At 40.4% G+C, this 5,618-nt stretch overlaps 1 pseudogene; it reads right to left on the bottom strand.

The window, feature by feature from the left end:
• Positions 1 to 542: 542 nt before the first annotated feature.
• LOC111178481 (ubiquitin-ribosomal protein eS31 fusion protein pseudogene) lies at positions 543 to 1,088 on the bottom strand (annotated as a pseudogene).
• Between the last annotated feature and the right edge of the window lie 4,530 nt (positions 1,089 to 5,618).

Consider the following 5,618-nt stretch of genomic DNA (forward strand, 5'->3'; position numbering starts at 1 on the left):
GCGTCTGGAGCCTGTGCTCCACAACAAGAGGGGCCAAGATAGTGAGAGGCCCGCGCACCGCGATGAAGAGTGGCCCCTGCTTGCCACAACTAGAGAAAGCCCTCGCACAGAAACGAAGACCGAACACAGCAAAAATAAATTAATTAATTAATAAACAAACAAAAAGAACCTGAGACTAAATGTAAAGATAAACCCAAGGAGTGAGAAACAGGCCAGGTGGGAGTAGACCCACTAAGACTTAGAGTCAGAGATTGCTCACAAACCTCTCAGCTATTGGAACTAAGAATGTCTCTGCTAGTCTACCTTCAAGAATTCTGTGACTGGCTTTTCTCAGGGGTGGATTAAGCCCAGAGAAAAGAGGTCAAGATCAGTGTGCAGTCTGTTCCCCTGCCCTTCAGTGTGGATGACCTAACTCATCTAGAGCATGTTCTGGCTCCAATGAACTAGTATTATAAAATCCTTGAATTTCAAAGCTGGCATGGATTTTTGCGTAGTTGAGCCAACACGCCTCATAAATGAGTAAACAATTGAGTGAAAATTTTTTTCATTAGTTCACGTCTTTTATTAACCAATATACAATTACTTGTCTTCTGGTTTGTTGAAACAATAGGTCAGACAACATTTGCCACAATGTCTGTCAAAGTGGCTGGCCATAAAAACTCCAGCACCACATTCATCTGAAGGGCACTCCCGATGAAGGAGACTGATTTTGCCATTCTCATCCACCTTATAGTGTTTCAGGACAGCCAGCTTAACCTTCTTTCTCTTACGCTTGTTCTTCTTGGGGGTGGTGTGCGACTTCTTCTTCCTCTTCTTAGCACCACCACGAAGCCTCAACACAAGTGAAGAGTGGACTCCTTCTGAATGTTGTAGTCTGACAAAGTACGTCCATCTTCCAGTTGCTTGCCTGCAAAGATCAGTCTTTGCTGGTCAGGAGGAATTCCTTCCTTGTCCTGGATCTTGGCCTTTACGTTTTCTACTGCATCCGAGGGTTCGACCTCGAGAGTGATGGTCTTCCCCGTCAGGGTCTTCACGAAAATCTGCACATTGGTGGCGGTGCCACTGCAGATGGAGGATCCAAAAGCTAGAGTGACATTTGTAAAAATTCAAATGTTTGCACTCAAGGCTTGGGGAAACTATCTTCCAAGAAATAATTTTAGATTAGAAAGAAATAAGGACTGAGTCATTGCTTCTGAGAGATGCCATGTAGCATCCACAGAAATCCCTGGTGAAGCTTAAAAATTTACAGAAGAACAGAGTGATGTTACTATCAGTGTGCTACACTGTTATTTGATACCCAGGTATATCGAGTCCTGTGGTCTGGGTTGAACTAACAAAAGGTGACAGAGAAAAACAAGGGCAGGAGGTAACCAGGTGAGTGACCAGGCCATGGTGGTATCTTTGTCCATTTGGGCCGCTCTAACAAAAATACCCCACAGAGTGTGGCTTATAAACAACAGAGATTTATTGCTCACAGCTCTGGAGGCTGCAAGTCTGAGATCAAGGTGCCAGCATGGTCGGGTGAGGAACCTCCTCTGGTCAAAGACTTCTCATTGTGTCCTCATATGGCAGAAGGGATGAGGGAACTCTCTGGGGTCTCTATTATAAGACACTAATCCCATTCCTGTGGGCCCCATCCTCATGACCTAAGTGGCTCCCAAAGGCCCCACCTCCTAATACCATCACATTAGGGGGTTAAGATTTCAACATATGAATTTTTGGGGGACACATTCAGACCATAGTGGTTGATTTCAAGGCGTCCACAGAAGGTCACTGAAATTTGACCTTGCTGACAAATGAACGCCCCTCTCCTCATTGTAATCCAAAGATATCTAAACACACTTCTGCAAGTTGTGGCCACTTGGACCAAACAGAGGGCATAATTCCTGGCTAAGAGCAAATAGCTGAGGACTAGAGAGATCACAGTTCTAGTTTTAAAGTCTAGGCTATTCATGCCTCGTTTTTAATGACTTGTCAGGCAGAGGACTCAGGTAACCTGCCTCTCCCACTTCAGGCACGGCCTGGATCCCTGGCATTCAGTCTGGATTTGATCTATTAAAAGCACTGATATCTGCAAAGCTTCTCTCAACCTGAGTCCTGGCCTTGGCCTCTTCTGGCTTCCCTGTTCTTCATTGCCCACTTCCTGGTGTGGCAGTGGACACTGTTCACCATTTGTGGCCACAGGCTTCAGTCTTAGGATATTATAAGTGCATTTATGGAAGAAATTCTTCAGAATGATAAGCTGGATACTGAAATAGGCTACAATGAGAAAAAATGTCAACATGAAAACTGAAGCAAAGGAATTCAAATAAAAAGTGAAGTTAGAAATATAAATGGGAAATAAATTCCATTACTGGGGTCGTGGAAAGTAACTGACTTTTATATTATAGAGTGTTTTGTTTAAATAATTACAGATTCAACAAAGAAATGAGCTGCTACCATTCCAATCTATGTGTTTCTTAACTTTGGTTTACAGCAAATAAACCACCACAGTGTAAAGAAGCAAGCAAAAGGACAACCAAGTTAACTACCCAGAAACTGCCTCTGTCCCATGTGGACTCTGCATGGGTGCCCTCCCTTCTCTGTATTTGCATACTGCTCACTCCTCAGTCTTGATAAAGTGTGGACTATCCATCAATCTCAGTCTTACATTTAAAACTCATTAAAAATCTATTTGCCATTCCTCTAAAAGATTAATCACACAAGTCCAACATGATAGCTTTGCCAATTAAAATGCTCCCGCTTTACCGTTTCATTTCAAGTGTATTGTAATTATATTATATTGTTTCTGGTCGAGTTAGAAAATGTATTCAAATAATAATCCTATTTTTGGTATATGGTACACTCTTAGCACTATTTCTCATGTTAATTATGCACAAAACTTGAAAATGTACTTATGTGTCTAAAGAAGTAAGATTCTCTTTGTCTGCCTGTCTATCTATCTATCTATCTATCTATCATCTATCTATCTATCTATCCATCCATCCATCCATCCATCCATCCATCCATCCATCCATCCCTTAAACTGTGCGGTTATGTAAATATCCACAAATCCATAAGAAGGGCTAATTACTTACCCTTTGGGTGTCTCGGCTTTTTGTGCAACCACTTTTCTATCTCTCACTTGTGTGTCTGTGTTTTTTTTGGGGGGGGCTCACCGTGCGGCATGTGGGATCTTAGTTCCCGGAACAGGGATCGAACCCACGCCCCCTGCAGTGGAAGCGCGGAGCCTTAACCACTGGACCACTGGGGAAGTCCCTCACTTGTGTTTTTAATAAGAAATTTATACCAGAGATCACATTCATTTGCCTGCTCAGGCTTATAAACAGATGCATAATGGGAATATGGTTCCCAGTTATGAGTTTTGAGAAATCACTTGTGCTTGGTCGATCCTATGAGTTAGAGAGAGAAGCAGTTCCTGGCATCATTCCTTATGTCCCAACTCTTGACTTATCCTTCTCCAGGATTAAGTCAGAGCACAAAACCCTTGTTCTAGCTGTCCTAGATACTTGAGAAAGCATATATGGATGTGTTTACAATATTAAAAAAAAAAAAAACAACTAATCTTAAGGATCCTTTTTTCCTTTGTCATGCAAAACAGCAAACACAGCAAACACTGACTCAATTTCTTTTCTTTTTGATTTTTAATGAATTGGAAAGCACTGAGTGAAGGAGACAGAGTTCATGAACTCCAGGTCAAGCTAAGCTTTGGCAGCCAGAAAAGTGTTCCTAATAAATATGATTTTATTTGTAAATGAGAGAGACAGATTTCTGGTTTTCTTTTCCACTCTCAACTGATTAATGTGGCTAGCTCTACAGAGATTGCCAAAATTAATTAGAACCAATTTTAATTAATTATTTCGAGTTAATTTTTGTTAACTAGAGGTGATCCAGAACTAAGATTCACTTTTGAGATTATATCTAGGTAAATGATTCTAAAACTAAATTGTAAATATGTTGGATTTTTCATTCATTCATCAGATATTTACCGATACCCTACAATGTGCCTATGCCTCTTTAAGGCATTGGGAAATTTGGTAGTTAACCAAACAGACAAAAATTCCTTCATTTGTAGTTGAGAGAGAAAGATAACAAAGTAAATAAGTAAATACATATAGAGTATGTTAGAAGGCGATATAAAGGAAACAGGGATACGCAGTGTCAAGGGTTCAGCTCTAAATAAAGTATTGTGGGGTCCTCACTGAGTGGATGTTGAGAGGGAGCAGGCAGGTGATGAGATGTCAGGAGAGCCCCAGGTGAGGGAGGAGCATCTTCAATGTCTCTGGGGGAAGAGAGCACCCCAAGGACAGTGTGCCTACAGCCCAGAAAGGGGCTGAGCATCAAAAGACGAGCTCAGTGGAGCAACAGGGCTCCGGCAAGAAGGAGAATGGCCCGTCACTGTAGGAACTTTGATGTTTACCCTGAGTATCTGAAAGGCCATAGGGAGTATTTGAACTAGGAAGTGAACTGACCTAATTTATGCTTTTAAAGATCATGCTGACTCTGGTGTTGAGAACAGACTGTTGGGGAACTGAAGCTGGGAGGCTTGTAATGGGGTAAAGGTAACAATTTAGGTTCAGTGGGCCAGTGGACCAGGCAGGTAAGGAGGTGGTGAGAGGTGGTTGATCCTGGCTAGATCATGAAAGTAAGGTGGCAGGATTGGTTATTGGTTAGAATATAGGATTTAAGAGATAAGAAGAGCCAAGATTGACTCATATGCTTTATTAACTAAAATTATAGGAATAGTCAATCATGGGTTTGATGTAGGTGTTCATTCATTGTGACCATATTTACTATGAATTCCTAAAAACATGAAAGAAGGAAATCTTTCTAAGCTACCTTGAGTACAGGTAGGGATTCCAATATGATTTCTCCCTTTATGCTTTGATTTCCCTCATTGAAAATATATTTCTTTCTTCTCCCCTGCCAAATATTTTCTTTAGACTTCATAAACATCTTAACGTTTTTTTGTCTTTCAGAGCACACATTTTTTCTTAAATAATTATGTTGAAAATTACTAAATATATCTTATATTTTCACATAGTTACTGTTCATATTGTTATTGATCTGCATACCTTTTCCCATTAAACTGTAAAATATTTTTTTAGAAAACTCTTTCACTATGTGTACTCAAAGTTTTTCTTGAAATAGCAGAAGATACCCCAAACTAGACTGTTCTTTTTTTTGCATTCTCTTCCAGTCCATGTTGTTACTTTCACAAAGTGAATACAATTCATGGGTTGCTCTCAATTACTGTAGATGGATATGCATGTTTAAGCAAATGGTAAAAAATCTGAAACATAATAAGTGTAGCAGCTGTGCACCTGGGCATTCTCACATGATCTCTGTCCCAATTTTGAAATGCAAGGATTAAGCAAACAAAAGTGAGACAGCTTTCCTGTCACCTTTATTTTGCCAAACTGACTCAAATGAAGATGACTTTTGACTGTATGATTCCCGATCTGTAATTATTTCAGGAGCAACTCCTGAAAAATTCAGAGTTATCACAAAACATCTGTTTCTCCCTCCACAATCATTCAGACCCTGAAAATATTAAAACCGATTAAGGTGATTAAATAAATTTAGCAGGGTGGTCCAGTTTAGCCTCTCAGAAAATA

Source organism: Delphinapterus leucas, chromosome 3, assembly GCF_059928025.1.
Source record: "Delphinapterus leucas isolate spDelLeu-1000000601 "Yukka" chromosome 3, BTC_Dleu_Yukka2, whole genome shotgun sequence".
Taxonomy (NCBI): domain Eukaryota; kingdom Metazoa; phylum Chordata; class Mammalia; order Artiodactyla; family Monodontidae; genus Delphinapterus; species Delphinapterus leucas.